Below are 18,663 nucleotides of genomic sequence, written 5' to 3' on the forward strand. Positions count from 1 at the left end.
GAAAGATTGCTGCCCTCTGACTTTGGTGCTGAATTGCACAGTTGCTTGCAAACTGGAGCCCTGTTTCATCGGTGCTCCTGGGTATTTAAGAGCTCTTTCATCACGGAGAGATGACAGCTTTCTTTTCAAATCAACTCACTTAAGGGGAAAAAAATAAGAGAGGATGGGGAAGAAAAAGCTCTCAGCTCACAAAACACAAAACTGCTTTTATCATGTTGTTGGATATGGGCAATATTTTTAATTTCTTTCTCACAAGCGAGCCTGAGCTCAGTAAACCCAGGATGCCTCCTGAAGACAGAGGTAGCTAACCAAAAGCATTTCCAGCTTTCTCCCGGGACGTGTGGAAGCAGGGGGGCCCCTGTTGCTGTGAACACCCGGTGCCTGGGACGGCAAAGACAAACCTTTTTCCCAGGGAAGAGGCTTGACAGGTTAGCAATGGCAGGTTATTAATACTTCTGATGGCTTCAAGTGCAATATCGGATTTGCTGCCCGGCTGGGGTTTTGTCTAGACGGGCTGTTTTATTAGATAGCAGATGGTTTGGAAATGGTGTGCTGTGACAGGGCTAACTGACTGGAATGTGAATTCTCTGCTCCCAGATCAGAAAAGGAAAGGGCTGGGGTGGAGGGCGAGGAGAGCAAAACTCCCAGGTTTCCCATTCAGGATGGAAATTGCATATATATTTTATGGGAGGAAATGAGTTTAACTGCGCCGATCATGGATCCTAAAGCAACTCTGATCAATTGCAGAATGGATTTCCCTAATACCCCCTCCGTGCCAATATTGGGAAAGAGAATTTACGATCTTTGACTGTTTAATTTTTGCGATTCTGATCTAGATAAATAAGCAGCAGCAGGGCATATTGGCTGGACAAAAAAAAAAAAAAAAAATTGCATCGATCCAGATTCTGCTATCAGGTAATTGGATCTGCTCTGTGTTTTTGGACTCGTGGGCAGAAGTTGAGGCTGCCTCTATTGCAGAGAGGTCTAAGAATAAAGCCTTTCTGGCGAGGATTTTGGATTTCTGCTTCGTTCCAGACCAATCTTTGCGCACCCAAATGAGTTCATTTGCAGGGGAGGCAGCAGCTCTCTCCCCTCAGCAACAGCACGTGGCTCTGCAGATGGGCTGTGTGTGTCAATATGGACCTAAGTGTGAAGTCTGAAATGATTTCCCCTCCGTCTTTCGTGACACAAAGGTCTCCTGGGGAAGAACTGGTTACCGAGTCGAAAAAAAAAACAACTGTAAATCTTGTGAAGCAGAGCCTGTTCTCTGAAGAGAGGTGAAGCTTTTGTTTCTGGCTGCGCAGGATTGCAAAGCCACGTTTCTGAGCAGAAGCTGGGCCATCTGCGCTTCCAAGCACTTCAGCTTGTATCCCTGGAGCCAGGCTATGTGCTGATAGGAAAAAAAAAAAATTTAAATCCATGGCAGGTTAAAATTGACAGACCACAGGCTGGGTTGGTGTAATGGAGGTAGCACACGAGCACTTTTTGGGATTACGATTCAGGGCTGAGAAGTTCTTCTTACTTCCTAATGATCCTATGGGATATCTGCAGGGGGGGGGTTGCTGTTTTGGTGGCAGGGATGGAGGGACAAAAGCTGGGTGCCTGTTTCTCAGGGGATGGCATAATTGTACACCAGCCTGTGTTTCTATTGTTGCAGGCAATAATGTTTTTAGAGAGGCTTGTGCACCGATTAACTATTCCTAACGTTGTTTAATCACTGCATCTGCTGAAATGTGACTGTCAACTCTCAAACTCTTAAAGGTCATGGCTGTTTTGGGGAGGCAAAACCTGTCAGAGTTTCTACATCGCTATGTTACACTGGAGCTTGGCCACCAGACCTGGTGGGATGATCTTGGAGTGAACTGTTTTGGACTGGATTCTGTGGCAGTGAACGACCAGGTATTACCAAACTTTTTAATGTCAGAGAATGCATATCATTGACATCAGTAGTGGTGATCATTCTTGTGATTGTTTTCTGTGCAGAATTATGCTGGTGGCAAGCTGCTTGCTTGGGATTAGAGTAGCCAAATTTTGCAGTGACATGCCAAGTAAAGTATTTGCTAACACTGACTGATGAGTGCCCTGGTGCTGAGGGCATGCAAACTATGTGTTACTTCAATCTCTGAATGGTTTAAAGAAAAATATAGACCTTATGCTATATTATATGTATATTTAATTTATAAAGGCATCTTGCCTGACATCGCTTTACCAGTCTGTGGCTACTATTCATTAAATAATTGACTAAATGGTGGCACCCAAACTTCACCAACACCTTAGTTCCCAAATACTGCTGCCTTTTTGACTGGTGTGAGCTCTGACATGATTGGATGTGCATGATGAAGGGATCTCAAGGTTTATCAGTCAATAATGCAGTGGCATCAGGATGTCTGGAGTGAGTACTGTTAATTTATTTAATGCAATTCCCCAGGATGAGTAAATGCATTTTTTCTGCACACTAGAAGATAATGCTTGATGATAGCTGCACATTGCCATAGAAACTAGGACAGGTTCAGCTGTAAGTCAAAGGTTAATTTATAATTATTTTAAAAATCATCTCACTAAAAGGCATCAGTTTAGATAGAACTTGTCCAAAACCTTATTCCTTAAAAAAAAAAAAAAATAATCTATCCCTCTATTCTAGCTCTTCCAAAAATACATTAACATGGTTCCTGTTTGCTTAAGGCAGATTCTCCATAAGGTGTTATACAAGATAACTGTCTGGTTTTGAGTGTTTGTAGCTATGTTTGCAAATGACAGCGTGACTGACAGCACAAGCTCTCCGTGGGATGACTGGGGACCAGAGCACGGATGACTCATTGTGTATGATGTTGTTTCACACCAAAGTGTTTGCTCTATATACTGAACATGTGTGCGAGTCAATAGCAAAAAGTTCAAGAGCAAACACAGCTTCGGTGGAAACAAATTCACGGTGCCTGAAATCATTACGCCCGAGTCAGAAAGCTAATTTCATCGAGGGCAGCTGAGGAGCAAACACCCATTTAAACTCCTTTTTAAAGCAGGAGGCTTACATGGGATGGGTCCCATGTCCTCTGCAGATGCTTGAGGGCCAGGCAAGGTGAGAGGAGAGGCTTGCCATTTCCTTGCAGCGAAAGCCTGTTTGCGCCAGGTATGGGCAGGAATGAGTTCAGGTCCCTGCTCAGATGTCCCCAGTACAGCAGCAATAGCCAACAATCAGATAATATGTTTCTCTTGCAAGCACAGACCTCTGACAAAGGCTTTCTGCCCTCCCCAGCTGCATTTTCAGCAGAGATTGGAATAGTTGTTTTTATATCAGGAGCTATTAAATCGTTCTGCTGCCAATTAACCCTCCCCTCCAGCCCGTGCAAGTGTATAAGGCATAATTAAAAAACAAACAACAACAAACCACAGCTCTTTTTGATTTGATGATGCTCTTAAAGTCCTCTGGGGAGCAGCCCCGGCCTCAGGCTGGCTCAGCAATGTGGAGGTGCTCCCGCAGCTGGCTCGTCTCTTCCCAACCGAAATAATAAGGGTCCATGAGAACAACATACGCCAGCTCAGTGCCTCAGGGGAGCTGATGGGACCTCTGGGCCACCTCTCCTCTCGGTAGGAAAATCCCTCCACAATATAAGTTGGGAGAATTTAAATCCCGAGGGACGTCTGACTAAACATATAAAGGCAATTTCAACCGTCTTTGTGCCCCCTCACATGAAGATTTCAGGAAGCCTTACTGGGCTTTGAATTTTGTTCATAAAAGCCTGTTTTAGGTGAGGGACTGGTTGAGACAGCGTTGTGTGATAGGGAGCAGAGGGGTGAATCTCTCACCAGTGCTTGTATGGATGCTCTCATGTGCTGGAGGACGCCTTCAGTCAGAAATCCTTAATCTCTCCCCACATTCCCTGGCAAATCCCTTATGCAAAGCCTACTGCCACATCCCACACCTCCTCTTGCAGCCCTGGTCTTTCTGGAGCCGTGCAGCTGATGAAGCGAGGGGCTCGTACCTTTATGGAGTGACCCGAGACACAGGCGAGCTTTACCCGCTGCGAGGCTCCAGGTATGAGCAGGACCCATCAGAAAGGGAGCGTCCATCTCCCGGTGCCACAGGCAGGCCACCAGGCTGCAGCACCGTCCCTCTGCTCCGAGCTGAGCCAAGGCAGGCGAGCCACCTCCTGGGGAGCTGGGACCAGCCAGGGGGACAGGAGCAGCCTTGAAACACAGCCAGCAGGATGTCCTGCAGACCAAAGGGGTGTTACAGAGCGCAGCTGAAAGAGGTCCCTCAGTGACTCTTAGAGCATTTCAGTTCACCCTTAACTTCCTTAAAACGGCGCACAGGTTCTCTCCGGGAAGAGAGAAAAATGAAATAAAAGCAGAGGCAGGGACGTGCCTTGAAAAGCACAGGCACCTGGGGACCGCTGCCACCTTCTGCAGCCCTGCCTGCGCTGCTTGCAGGAGGCTTGTTATTGCTTTCCCGTCTTCCGCAATGTGACACTGCAAAGCTAGGCGGCTGGGAAAACTGCTTTGTGATTGCATTTAAGCATTTTAAACGTGGCTTGTGTATGTCCAATTTCCCACGAGGCGTGTGTAATGTGTATGGGTGTGAAAGAGCCTTCTGAGGAGAGAGAGGTAGAGCAGTTCTTCCAGCATTTCGTGTGTCTTGTTCAATTTGTATCTAATGATAGACAGAGTGTTTTTCACCGTTTCCATTCTCTAGACCAATTTGTCTGTTCATCAGTGGGCACAAACATAAGTGCACAGAGGTATTTGCATGTCAGTAAAGATTTCAGAAAATGTCCAAGCTGCGGTGAGCCTTCATATCTTGCAGTTAAATTCCATGTCTCTGATGGATTTCCCCACGCTGTTGCTAGGAGATGAAGATACTGCCTAACAAAGGATATATTGACAAAAAATTTTCCAGAACAAATCTATCTTGTTATGGTAAATACACTCTCGCATAAAATGGATATTGCGGGATTTATTTCCCCATTGGTGGCAGCGGCAAAATTGCACACATCAAGTTAAGGTGAAATTTTCTCATCACAAATGCGTTTTTGTTTTGTTTTGTTGACATGAGGACTTTCAGTGTGTTTAATGCTGAAAGTGCTGTTGCCTTCCAGTGTGTTTTATTGCTAGGCTAATAGCATGAACACATCCTACATTGGTATTTTTCCCTCTTCCCTTCTCTGCTACTTTTCCCTTTCAGGAAGAAATGTGGCTTATTATAAAGGTTTCCTTTTTTTCATGACTCTTCTGGGAAACATGGATTCCTTTGTTTATTTTAAAGCAGGGAAGAAGCATGCATGACTCTGGATGTGTTAGGATTTGGCACAGAAGCAGCTGAGTGCAATGGAAAAGATCAGCCTCTTGCTTTACAGCTTTAGGAATCTCTACATTGAAAAAGAAAAAAAAAAAAGCAAAAGCGCAAAAACAAACAAACAAAACCCAAAGCAAAGTCAAAACAAAAAGCCGCAAAGTTGAATAAAGGGAGGAACTTCAGGAATTCTCACAGAAAGACTGAATTTCTAGAAAGTGATGACTTTTATCCCTTTCTTGTGGTGACATAATGACACCCAACAAACAGATCTGAGCAGCAAAAGCAAATGTGGCTTAAACCACACAAAATAAAAGGTTCCTAGAGAATAAGTCTAGCTCCGGCATGATGATTGTACTCGCTCCTCCCCTGCTATCCCAGCAGCTCCTATGCCACCACAAGCATCCCTGGCCCTCAGCACTCGTGTAGACAGCTCAGTGTCCAGGAAGATTTGAAGACTGGGAGTGAGGTTGGCTCTTACGCTGCAGGAGAAAGAAAGAGGAGGCAAGGGGAACATCGTCCCCTTCATTTTCCTACATGCATGGTTGGGACAGACAACTTGAACTTGTGTCAGTGCTACTGCATCCCTTCCTCCAAAGCCATGCGTTGGGCTGGTGTCATCTCCTGCCTGCATCAGCTGGCCCAGGTGAGCCACCAAGGTGAGGCAGCGGTGCAGACAAGGTCTCCTCTTGCCCCACTGGAGAGCAAGTGGTGTGGAATGGATTTAGGGCAGACATAGCCACTTCTTTCCATCTCGTTTCCTTGAACTATTGGGACAGGCTGCTACTTCCTGCCTCATATTGCAGTGTAAAGGTGAGCCCACCAGCTAGGCAGAAAAACGTGGGTGCGGAAGGACACGGCACATCCAGCCTGGAGCTGCTTGATGGTCACCCATCGTGGCCAGTCCCCTTTTCATGGTGAGAGGAGGAAACGCTGTTTTTCAGGGTGTTGATGGGAACGCCTTTGAGAAGCACTCTTTCCACCGCAGTCCTGGTTGTCCATGTCAATTTTTGCAGCACTGATAATCACAAACAAAACTTGCTGGAAGCCAGAAGTCTGCATTTAATTTGTCTATGAGCTTGTGCAGGATTTTAACTGGACACAAACGCATTCAGATATTATCTCCACTTGTTCTGATGGGTGGGGAAGAGGAGACAACGAGGGAGGGCCTTGCAGCTCCCACTGTTACTGTGCTTATCCGGTTTTCTGCTGTAATATCCTGTTTTTAGATGCTTATAGTTTAGCCAAGCATTAACCATTTAGGACGAGAACGACCATCCTGGGATGGGGCAGCCCATGCAAAGTATAAGTCAAAATCAAGCAATGTATTTTTCCCCAGCTCAAAGCCAAGTGGGAGGAGTATTTTATTCCATATTAAAAGATCACTGTAATCGCTTTGCTTTGAAAGTTGGCATGGCGGTAGCATTTAGGTCACAGTGCTGTTTGCTGAACATATGGCAAACCGAGCACATTTAGCCAACATTAAAAAAAAAAAAAAGCAGTAACAATAAGCTCTTAAAGCACAAGCAGAACACACGTCCAGCAGAGACTTTGGTTCTGCATTTCTTCAGGATTTTCTCTTGCCAGATGTGTCCTGAATTGGAACTGGTGAGGGTTTCCCCCCCCCGTGCTGCTCTGCATCCCCATGGAGCCCATACTCAGGGGCCCCTCTGCTGTGGGCCATTGGTGTGGTGTAGGAGGCACCTCGCAGTGACACATGGAGGTGCAGGTGGAGGGGTAATGGAAAAAAAAAAAAGAAAAAGATAGAAAAGATAGCCCAAGATGACAAAGGTGATGTGGGGAGGAAGAGAAATTTACAGGGTAAAAGCTGAAGGCTGGTTATGAAAATCAGGAGCTCTGAGGAGGGGTAAGATGTTGCATGTTAAAAGAGGAGCATGGCAGAGGAGCAGGAACTATCAGGGGACAGTGAAGTAACATCAAGAAAATAGAATGGGAAAGGAAAAATAGAAGAGTTTTTTTCTTTTTCTCTAATGTTTATGCCAAGTGTTTATTTTCTTTACCCAGCACAGTGCAGTTCCTGTCCAAGGGAGCATGGGAGTGGTTAGAAATCAGTGTGAAGTTTTCGTCACCTCTTTCTTGCATTAGGCTGGGCAAAGAAGAACTCACTTCACCACGCAACCTGCACTCTGCCATCTATGCAGCACTGGTGACTTCTTTGAGGAAAGGCAAAAAACAGGGAGGTGTTTGTGAAGCTCCCAACTTTATACTGCTCCCAAGAGCCATACCCACACCATTGCGCAGCTCCAGAGAGTCTCCAGTGTTGTGCAGGGCAGTGCTCCAAACCCCTGCTCTCCACCCTTGCCTATGTCTCCTGGGTGTCAGCCAAAGCTGAACAAGGGCTTTTAAAGCAATCGAGTCTCTGTTTCACCAGAGCTTAGATCAGAGCATCAGGTGCGATGACTGCGAAGTGTTGTGGAGATGCTGGGGACTAGGCTGCAGTCTTAATGGAAAATTTTTGCTTAACGAGGAGTTCATCTGAAAGATGCTTGTATATAGCGATGACTCTGCACCACTGGCATTGGCAGGTATTTACTGAACTTCAAAAAACTGTCTTCAGCAGGCTTGAATCAGCATGCGGTAAGTTGGTCAAATGTGGCTGAACTCTGTGGCCCCTTAACTGTGAGTTAAATATATTTTTTGTTCCACTGAGTGTTATTTGAACAAACATATTTTCCAGCATGCTCCCTGTAGGATAGGGGCTGCCATTGCCCACGTATTTATTTAGCTCACACGTTGGCAAGTTGAAGTGGAAAAAGCCTTTCCACAGAAGCTGCAAATAGAAGAAAATCCTAGCTATACACAAAATCCCATTTCTTCTGTGATCTTGCCCTTACAAAGAATAGCCACAATTATTTTTCCCATCAGCTATCAACTGCAGTCCCCATTTTTCCTATCCATACCAACTTAGATATTTTTTGGTACCTGAATATAGTGTTCATCTGCCCCAATTAGCTCCTGTGTAGCACTTCACAAGTGACCCTTGTGAAGAAGAGCTGGCCCATGATAGCAGGGCGTACTCCTCTGAACATCTCAAAGCTTGCTACTCTGCTTCAGTTCTTCCTACTTTCCTCATGCTGCTCTCCCAACTTCTCACTTTATTAAGGTTGCTTCTTGCTGGGGTGTTGTCTCTCTCTTCTCTATTTCCCCCCTCCCTGGATCACTTGTAAGTGCCATAATCCTGCAAAGGCCCAGCAAAGCTCAGGACGATACCTGTTGCAAACCAGAAACCTGGCAGCTGGTTTTCTCCCAGATCCCTGCGGCCTCCAGCCCCATGGGATAAGCACTGGGCTGAGTAGTTCTGCAGCAAAGATCAGCTGCAAACCAGTGCTTGCTTAAGCGCTCCTAAAAGAAGGTCTGCTACCTACTAGCACTACTGTTACAATGAGCATGTTTGCTTGGACAAGTACATGAAAGGTAAGAGCCAATAGTGTCTGCATACTAAGGGACGTTTTAAAGAAACTCTCATTTCATGTAAATTTATATGTAATTTTTCCTAAAAAATGAAAAAAAGACACTCTTTTCTAATATACATCTGAAGACAGCCATCTTAAGTGCATTACTGAATATGAGGGTTATTAATTTGAGTATGTTTCAGGTACCTCTGCTCACTGAAACCAGTTTGTGGTGCTCTTTACACAAATGGTTGGAGATGACAACTCTCAAAGAATCAGTATTTAGAAGATTTCTGTGATCTATTCAGGTATGCTGAAGTAGGTTAAAAGATTTGTTATATTGTATAAGCAGGGAAATCTCTAAAAACATAGAAAACTAGTTTATGATTTTCTATAGAATGTCAGACCATTTCTTGATTCAAGGATGAGTGCATACACACATTATATACACTGCACAGTATCATTAATACAGACACTACTGAACTCTTAAAAACTGTTTTGATGTCCTATTTTTTTTTCTCAAAAATAAATAAGTAAACAACTATTAAGGCAACTTTGTTTTTCCATAATTAGATAGGAAGTGTTTCATTGGGGAAAAAAAAAAAACAAAAAAAACTTTACTAGTTTTCCTGCTTCATTATGAGTTTTTTTTTTTTTTCCAAAGAAAGAGTATATTTGAGGAAGTGATTTGTCATTAACTTTTTGTTGCAGTTACCTCAGTCAAGCCATTAACGTGAACTTCAGCATGTATGAGGCTAGCCAGTCTTGTTTGTCTGAGCCATGCTATAGAATCCTTAAAGAAAGTTTTGAAAGAAATTTTGGTTGTGTTCCATCACTGTAAAGGTTTTTTATCATTCCATCTTCTGCATTTTGAATTACTTAGAAACTGCAATTGCATAATCTTTATCTAATGTAAAATATCGTATCTAATAAAAGGAGCATAATGAAGACCATCCAAGAGAAGGATGCAAAGTTAACGAGGCTGTGGGAACATGCACACAAAGCAGACAGAATGGGATGTCAAATATTCTGAAATTTCTTTGAGAAGATAAGGAAAGATATTTGAAAGATTTTGTTACAGACTTCCGTGATCAAACAATGACATATCTGTGACCAACTATCTATTTCACTGGGTAGGAACTAAGAATTAGCTGGAGGCAAATATTCATTCTTGTTTATCATTCATGTGGAGACATGCTGATGGTTACTAGAGTTAGCATTAGCATTATCAGCTGCAACTGATTATACGTTGGTAAAATTCATACCCCTTTGTTGCATTACACTTTAAACATTTCCAATACTTTAAATGGGATTTCACTTCTCTTCATCAAAATAATCAAGAAGCCAATGGATTTTTTCCCCCTTCAGTCATGTATGAACAAAACTAATATACGTAATGCACTAATAAAAAAAATATTCCTCTGAATTCAGGCATTAATGCACGTGACAGACTGTGCCTTTGCAAGAAAAACTTTATTAAGGGAGACCAAGCATACTACTGAGATATACATTGCTTCTAGATTGCTTCTAGTACTAGAATTATCACTTTAGCTATAGGGGAGTCCTTGGAAAGTACCATTTAATTTCTTACAAACAAGTGACATATGAGTAGAAATAGGAACACTTTATTAGCTCTGCAGCAGTTGCCTTGGTCTATTCTGTTATGTTTTTCACTTTTCCTAGAACCAAAAATATTTTCAAGAGTTTTGTTCTGCAGTGCTGTATTTAAATTACTGCTCTTATCCTCTCCATTTGCGTGCTGTCTTATATCTGACAATCCATTATCATGAGCACTGGAAGAGTTTCTACAGTGACTACAGTAAACCTTTGATAACCGTTCCTATACTGGCTGTGCAAAACCACCTCTCGCTCATTTCAGAAAAGACAAAACATCATAGTCTATAGCAGAGAGTCTTGAATTCTGAACTGGACATCACTCCGATAGCAATGTTGTGGTCTGGATCCAAAAGGGATGTTACAATTAAATAAGAATTCACAAAGGCTGTAATATTTATTACTATTAGAATGCATTGCATATTATTAGATCATGATTTTCTTTCTGCCTTGCGTTTGTGTCCTGAAGATGCTGTTGTCCTCCCATAAGCCCCTCTCTAACTCATCATAACACACAGGATAAAATCATCTGTGGATACCAATGTAGCATGCCGGGTAATCTAGCTGCAGTGCTTTTAATTAGACTAAAGCTGTTTTGCATATCGAGTATATCTGTTTGAATTTCAGCAGGAGGTGATGTAATTTAGATACAAAGACTGTAAAAAAATGCGGAGTCCTTTGTGTTTAAACATAATGCCCAAATGTAAATCACTGCTCTTTGATATCAAGTGCACAAGGCTTGATCAACAAAGAGGTCTGGGGCACGACAGCAGTGTTCAGCTGAGAATAAGTCACTTGGGTCCTTACCTAGGAGCAAGCAACCCCTCCCCTTTTCTTAGTAGGTCCCTGTTCAGAGGCACCTTGTTCAGGTCAGGGTCCCGAGAGATGGATCTCAGTGAGAATCCAGCCATGTTTTAATGAATTTTCTACCTTTGTATAATTTTCTGCTTCTCTTTGCTTCCCACCCAGTTGTTGCTGTAATACAAAGAAAACCATCCTTCGAGTACACTTCAAAGTCCTCTGCTGGACCTAGCTCATACTGAGCCCTCACACAAAAACCATACCAGCACTGCTGTGTGGCAAACAAAAGCTTTTTACATAGCCGTTAATTACTAGAACTTTTCCTTCTCGTTTGCCATTTCCTTGCCAGGTTCACAAGTGCAAACACAAAAGGTCTGGGGAAATACTGTGTTTAAACCAGCAAAAATGCAGAAGATGAAGACACGTCTATGACTGCACAGGTCAGTAGGGCAACACAAAGGGGAAACTCTTCTCTCTCTCATTTGCTTTTGATTTTTTTTTCCCCAAATAGTTAAATTAGATGAGGTGCTTTAATTAACAATTGCACTGTTTAGGTTTGCTCTGAAGAGATTTGAATGAATCGAGCCTTCCCTTTCCTTCTGCAGCAAGTTAGTAATGTTCGGACGGTTCGTTAACTAAGGGGTAGCTAATCACTCTCAGCAACAGCTGAAAACGAAACCTGAAATCAGAGAGCAGTAGCCACAGCTAGCTGCTGGCTTCAGCTCCCTGCACGTTGCCAGGGAGGAGGCAGCATGAAACCGGGGGAGGGGGGTGGTTTAAGGTACCAACAGGCACCATGCCTTCATTTTTTGGCATGATACCTTCTGCAGGAAGGCCTGGTGGCTCTGCCCTTCGCCCTGCGAGCAGATGCAGCACGGCTGCCACCTTCACTACACGCTGGTGCCACCTGGTGTGGCCTGGGGGAATCGGCAGCCATCTTCTGCCCACCTCTTCTCCGTGAGCTGCTGTGAGGAAAAATCACACTCTGCGGTTTGGTAGCCACCAGGCCTAACGCTGGTTTAATGCCCTCGGCAGGGCTGCATCCATCCTCGCACCCAGCTCCAGCTGGGGGTTTCGAGCCCCCTTTGCAAGCTGGCCGTGAAAAAGCGGGGATCTGTCATTGGGAAGTGGAAGAGGAAGGAGCACGATGGTGGCGTGCTGCTTCCAGCGGAGGTGGACATCTCTGGGACCATGTCGATTGCAGCGTTCACCCGCCCCGCCGTGCTTCCTGCCACCGAGGTGTCCAGTAAGTCCTGAGCTTCTGCACCTGGACAGGGAGAAAATTCAGTCCCCTTCTTCTCCGTCGGCGTACACATAGGTAGCAGCAACGTGTCCTTGCCCCACGCTCCTGTTTCTCCTCCTCCCTGTCAACACCTGGCTGCAGGCACCACCTCTCACTGACAGGGATGTCCTCGATTTGCCAAAATTATTAAAATTTGTCAGCACCCTGAGCTGTGGAGGGCCACCAGCCGTGGGCAGGGATGAGGTGGGGGACACCTGAGATCCCTGCGAGCCACCCACCTCCCCACCAACACAGGTCCCTGGCCAGCTGGCCACGGAGAGGGTGCGGTCTCCCCAGTGAATCCAGGAGGTGGTTTCCACTCCTGGCACCATGAGTGTGGGTAGCTTCTGAGTCCCTTCAGAAGGGCAGAATTACACCATCCCACCTCACACTTGGCTTTTGTCCCTCTTCACTCAGCTGCTTCGGAATTCATCGAGTCTCTTCAACCATAACTGGCAATGAGGCAAAGACCAGATGAAAAAAGATGAAAAAAATCATGAAAATAGGTGGCTCGGTAGAGGACAGAGACCTCCAAATAGTGTCCCTTGGGAGAGAAATCAGCATGGTGGACCCCATACCTTGCCTTCTCAGCTGCCCAGCCAGTGCATGCGCTCTGAAGGGAGGCAGAAAAGATGTGCCCAGGCAGATGTCATGAAGGTAAGAGAGATGTGGCATGGTGGAGGTGCACAGGGCAGGGACTGGAGCAGAGGAAATAAAAGTATTGCCAGGGTAGGGTAAGATCATGGGAGATGGAAAAGGAAGCGGGGAAAGACTCAAGTCCTTGGAAGACCAAACTTCGTTAACCCATCTGCTGACAGAACAAGTTACTTGTTTCCCAGAGTTAAGCCGTGTTTGCTTCTTGCTTTCTTAAATGGAGCATAGCTTAATTACTACAATTGCAAAGATTTGGTTATTACTAAAGCTTCTTTTCCTCTTGACCTCTGTTTCTGTCCTGTCTGAAAATTTACTGGCATAGCCGCATTTCACAGATTTTTGTTTGTTTGTTCTTGAGAATTATTTTTACCATCCAGACAATTTGGGATGTACCAGGAAGGCAGGCAGTGGTATTGCTTTTATTTTGCCGACAGTTGTCATGATGGGTGGTGACAGCAGAATTTCCATCTACTGTGTAGATACTCCAGTTATTTGAGTGTGACATGACCTTCAGATTAGATAATCATGGGCTGTTGTTTTTATCAGATCTGCCAGGAAAAAAATTACTTCCTTCAAAAACAAATTAGAATTCATGATTTTCTCAGGGAAGCTGCATATTTTGTGTGTGTATAATAGGGAGATGTTTTTGTGACTAAAATTCTTCTTCTCTTATGTGTATGAAGGGAGTAGAGTAAAATATGGCCTTGACATTTCTTAATGATGCTCCGTACATGTGAAGCTGTACAATACAGGGGTTCCTGGGATCCTGCAGCTTTAGATAATGTAGGCACAGGCTTGTACTTTATTTGCTTTTTAATCCGCCGGGCAATGTTATACAAGGAAAATATTTATTTCACAAAATAGTAAAAAGCTTGTCTTCATTCGGGGATTATTGCAATTCATTTGTATGCAAAGAAAATATCCCAGTAGTTACTGTCAGTGGTTTTGGAACAACAGCCCACTATTTGCTTGGGTTGTGTCTAAGCCTTCTCTCTTCTGTATTGCACATTTTGGTGCATGATTTGTCAAAAAAATAAGAGCTTAGCCAGTATTTCTGAACATTGTAGACCCTCACAGACCGTGTTCAAGCTGTGCCATGGTTTACTTTGGGGAGTATGTGCTAACTGCCAAATATCATATTGACATCAGGAAGTCAGCCTTCCGCTACTGGAAATGTGCGCTGCCAAGTATAGCATTCCTAAGTAAATATGGAAGCAGCGAACATTGTTTATGGTCTGCGTCTTCACCCAGCCGAACCGCTGTACCCTGATGTCCAAAAGCAGAAGGGAGTTTCAAGGTTAAAAGTGCATGAAACCACTTTTCTCCTGGGTTGACTTGGGGCCTGAACAGACTCCTCTTGAAAGCAGAGGGTAGGGGCTCTGCCCCTCTGTGGGATTTCTTCCAGGGATTTCTTACCTCGTTGGGAAGCGTGATGCAATTTAGCAGCCATCTCAGAGCAATGGACCTCAATGGGAGACAATCTTCAGCCTCATCCTCACTCTGATTCCACCAATTTAAGGCAGGCCAGGCCTGACCACTTGAAAATCTTTGCTGCCGTAGTATTTGTGAAGGGTCATGTGAATGTTTATGAAAGGTGCCGATTTCATGGGAACGGGGACTGATGCGACAGCCCACACACTGCTTACGCAGTAGTAACAGCCGCCTTCCTGACTTGCCTCACTATGAATATCCATGTAATAGCTTTACATTTTCACATATCTGTGTGTGTGTATGCAGTGTGGTGTGTTATTAATATAAAACTAACATATATTTGACATAGCATATATCTTAAAATAGACACCACCTGAATCAGGCAGATGCTTAACTTAACCAGTACTGGCTCATTTCTTGCCCTTGGAGAAACTCCCACTAGCTTTGCCTGAGTCAAGAAGGAGCAGAACAAAACCCAAAAAAGGTTGTGGAAGGCAATACACGTCTGTAGTTATACAAATAACAGCTTTGCTGGACGCTGCTCCAATCTGAGACTACATATTCTAGGTTTATTCAGGCTTTGGTCCACATGACTCAGTCGCCAGCAACACTTCCATTTAAATACACAAGGAGGTCAGTACAGAGAAACGTGCTGACTTCACGTGGAGTGGTAACTACACCCACGGGCATGCTGTTTGATGCATGATTTGGTTCATTGGTCCGAAAGGACCCAACCTTAGCTGTGAGAGGCAAGGCGTCCTGTGTCAGCATCTGGTGGCAGAAAAGAGTCCAGGGGGCTCTGGGCATGGAGCAGAGCAATGTCAGAACCTCTCCAGTGACTGCCAGGAGCTCCCAGAGAGGGGAGCTGGGCTGGTGCCACATTTCCTTGCTTTTCCTACTGGGATGGGCACCCAGCACAGCTCAACCGATCTGAAAGATGTGGGTTGCTGTTTCAGTTCATATCAGTCTCTGAACAATTGTTAACTAACATCATTTGTTTACATGAGGAGGTAGAGTGTCTCATTGTGGCTGCTATGCTGTTTATGTCCTATCTGGAGATGTTGCAGGCTGTTCTTCAAACAAAAGGCTTTGACCTTTTCTTACTGAAAGTCTCTGTGCAAAACGAGCTCTCAGACATTTACATCTTGTGCTCATCCATGTTGCTCTTTCTCACATACTAATTTATGCTTTTGTAAAAAGTGTTTTTCATCATATGTTTATATAATATGTTTATACAGACATTTCTTTTATACATTTAATACGTATGTAAGCTTATATCCATAAATGCGTAAAGCCGTTACAGCCCTTTTCCTCTTGGGAGCTATTACGGCTTGCATTTCAATAGACATTTAATACACTTTAAAGGTCCAATTAACCAGCTCTAGAAGTCCTGGCGCTTTACAGCTGTTCTGCCACACTTTCTAGACAAAGCTTTGTGAGGTAGCTGTTACTGCACTGTACGACTTGGTAAGTGCAGCTGAGTGCAGTGGGAGCCAGGGAGGCTGCATTTTGATCATTATATTTTAATAGTGTCTGCTTTTTCTATGGAACTCACGTACCCATAGCCCCTCTGCTATACATCGTGTACCGCCATAGTCTGAGCTTGGGCTTAAAGTGCTTAAATCTCCAATCTGTGCTTAACGGCAGGATGAAGAACGATGTTTTTCTGTCTGTCCTCGGAAGAAAGCATATCAAAGGTATTACTTGCGGTGGCAGCATGCGTACTATAGACGCTTACTATCTTAGAAATTACTTGAGAGAATTATTAACTATGATTTATGTTTGTATGGCTGGAAAGAAAGAAAATCAATTAGTACTGGCCATTACATAGCCCTGAGCTAGTAATATATAGGCAACAGATCCTATCAGTTCTTTTGGGATTGCCAATTATCCAGCTTGGACGATACTAATGCTATTAATATTTGGGACACAATTCTGTTAGGGAAATTCCTTCAGGAGACGTCTTGACATCTTTGATTTCAGAATGGAAGGGTTGCAACAAGAAAAGAAAAAGGAAAGAATGAAGCTTAACTACCATTATGAAATGAAAAATAATGCCTTTGAAACAGAAATGGCAGCATTTCAGTGTTGAAACATTTGTTTACTTAAAAATATATCAACATAACATACACATTAACATAATAATGATGCACATTATAAATGTGATACCCCATCCTGAACGTCATGTAGTGAGGGAAGTCAGTGGAATTTGGAAGAGACAGAGTTTCATTGACTCAGGAGTCTCACACGTACAGATTGATAGTGTTGCTACTGGTAAACTTTAGCAAGTTTTTGGGAGGATGGTATCAAGCAACTAACATACATAAATGAGGAACCCTCCGCTCCGTTTAGAGGAACAAGTAGACATGTTTTTTCTCTCTATAAAATAGCTAAGTAAGGGAATTGGAGCAGACAGAAATCTTATTGAGTAATTTAATTCAAGTTGTGTCAGTCTGGAGTAAGAATAATGTGTTCCTTCCCAGGAGCTAGGAGCTGCAAAACACAAGGGGCCATACAGTTACAGAGTGCCTTTCGGTCTGTATGTCCCCTTCAAGAGCTCCAGTGGCATCATCTTGATCCCTGCCACTCTGCTAGACCTGCGATGGACAGCAAGTCAGTTGTGAATCTCAACAAAGGCTCCTTCTTGTTGAGGCCAGAGCTGTGGCTACCCTTCACTTCCACAAGAACAAAAATAACTCTTGTACATAGCTAGTTCCAGTATTTCAGATAGTAATTTGGAGCAAAATACGTGGAAATAATACCTGACAAGGAGATGTGATCTGTAATCCACAGAATTACACAGGACCAGAGGCACCACTTACCTGTTCTGGCTTGGCAGCTCCTATCTTGCTCACAATATTGCTCCAGTGGCCTCTGTTTGCAAAACATTGTCTCAGATGTGTTGTTTTTTTTTCCTTTGCTGTTTGGTTGCTCTGCCTAAAGAACCTTGAAGAGCTGCAGGGAAGAATATCATTTTATCGGTTTTGTTTTGAAAGCTTTGGAAGAAAAAGCTGGGAGGATTCCTGCCAGGCTGCAGGAATTCAAGGCTGAAGAGCAGAGGAACCAGGGAGGAAGGCTCACAGTCATGGATCAGTGTCCAGTTCACATCGCTGGGATCTCAATGGAAACGGTTTTCCCGATTCTGCTGAGAACTGAACGGTGTACTTTTATTAGGTAGGGTGGCATTATGCCGCTGCAAATGGGGAGATGAGTGAAATTATATATACAGAGCTTTGGATACAGGGCAACATCTGGACATGGACAGGTGATTGATCCTGTTCAAGAAAGGGCAAATGTAATAGGGCAGATAGATCATTCTTGCAATGCAAGTAAAGGATCTAGGAAGTTAAAGGTAAATCTAGGTTCCATTAAATTCAGTAGCTGTTTTGCCGTGGCTCTTAACAGGGCAAGTGTTAGACACACAAGAGCCCAGATTTACCCCTTTCAACAGCATTGAGAAAATTCCAATTGACTTTACATACGGAGGAATTATGCCTCTTATTCTGTAGCACAGAAATAAAGTCTAGTCCATTTGTTTTGTGCAAAAACTTCTAAAATAAAAGAGCCAAGACATAAAAGGAACAACGAGTTGAAAAGGCAATCCACTGAAACTGTGGAGCTACTTTTAGTGTTTGTATGGTAAAACTTTCTTTCATTTGAAATAGTCTCCCTGAGCTTATGTGCGTTGTTTGAAGATAAAAAGAAGACTGCGGGTGGCATTTTCAGTAGGGACTTACCCTTGCTCCTCTTCAAGTCAGTTGGATTTTCCCACTGACAGGTCAAGATAGCACTGTATAGAGAGCATAATCTAAACCAAAGCCCACTTAAAGCCCCCAGCCCAGCGGGAGTCCTTCTCCAGTGTCAATTGATTCAGGCAAGAAGTTTAAAGAAAGTCACCATTTCTGTAATTTTCTGTGGCTGACTGGAGCGATACTTCTGATTACTGATGTTATTCTGATCAGTAATAAAAACATATTGGTAGTTAAAGCTCTGTGCACAAGAAGCTCGAAAAAGTTAGTCCAGCCACCTTAAAGTGTTTCTAATGTTGTTAAAATTATCCCACGAGTAGTTAAGGACTTCCAAAGACACAGGCCAAAAGGCAGCAGCTCAGTTCCAGCCTGCAGGTGACTCGAGAACAGAAGCACGCAGCTGGTCCGTGCAGAAACCTTTCAGATGGGACA

The 18,663-nt window shown here is 43.8% G+C and overlaps 1 long non-coding RNA gene across 1 annotated transcript; it reads left to right on the forward strand.

The window, feature by feature from the left end:
- The first annotated feature begins 320 nt into the window (after positions 1–320).
- LOC308194118 lies at positions 321–12,612 on the forward strand. Its single transcript, XR_013950286.1, has 6 exons — positions 321–428; positions 1,762–8,722; positions 8,904–9,008; positions 11,465–11,555; positions 11,670–11,723; positions 12,151–12,612. It is a non-coding gene; the product is annotated as an uncharacterized lncRNA (long non-coding RNA).
- The last annotated feature ends 6,051 nt before the right edge of the window (positions 12,613–18,663 follow it).

Source organism: Anser brachyrhynchus (genome assembly GCF_964034855.1).
Source record: "Anser brachyrhynchus genome assembly, chromosome: 4".
Classification (NCBI taxonomy): Eukaryota; Metazoa; Chordata; class Aves; order Anseriformes; family Anatidae; genus Anser; species Anser brachyrhynchus.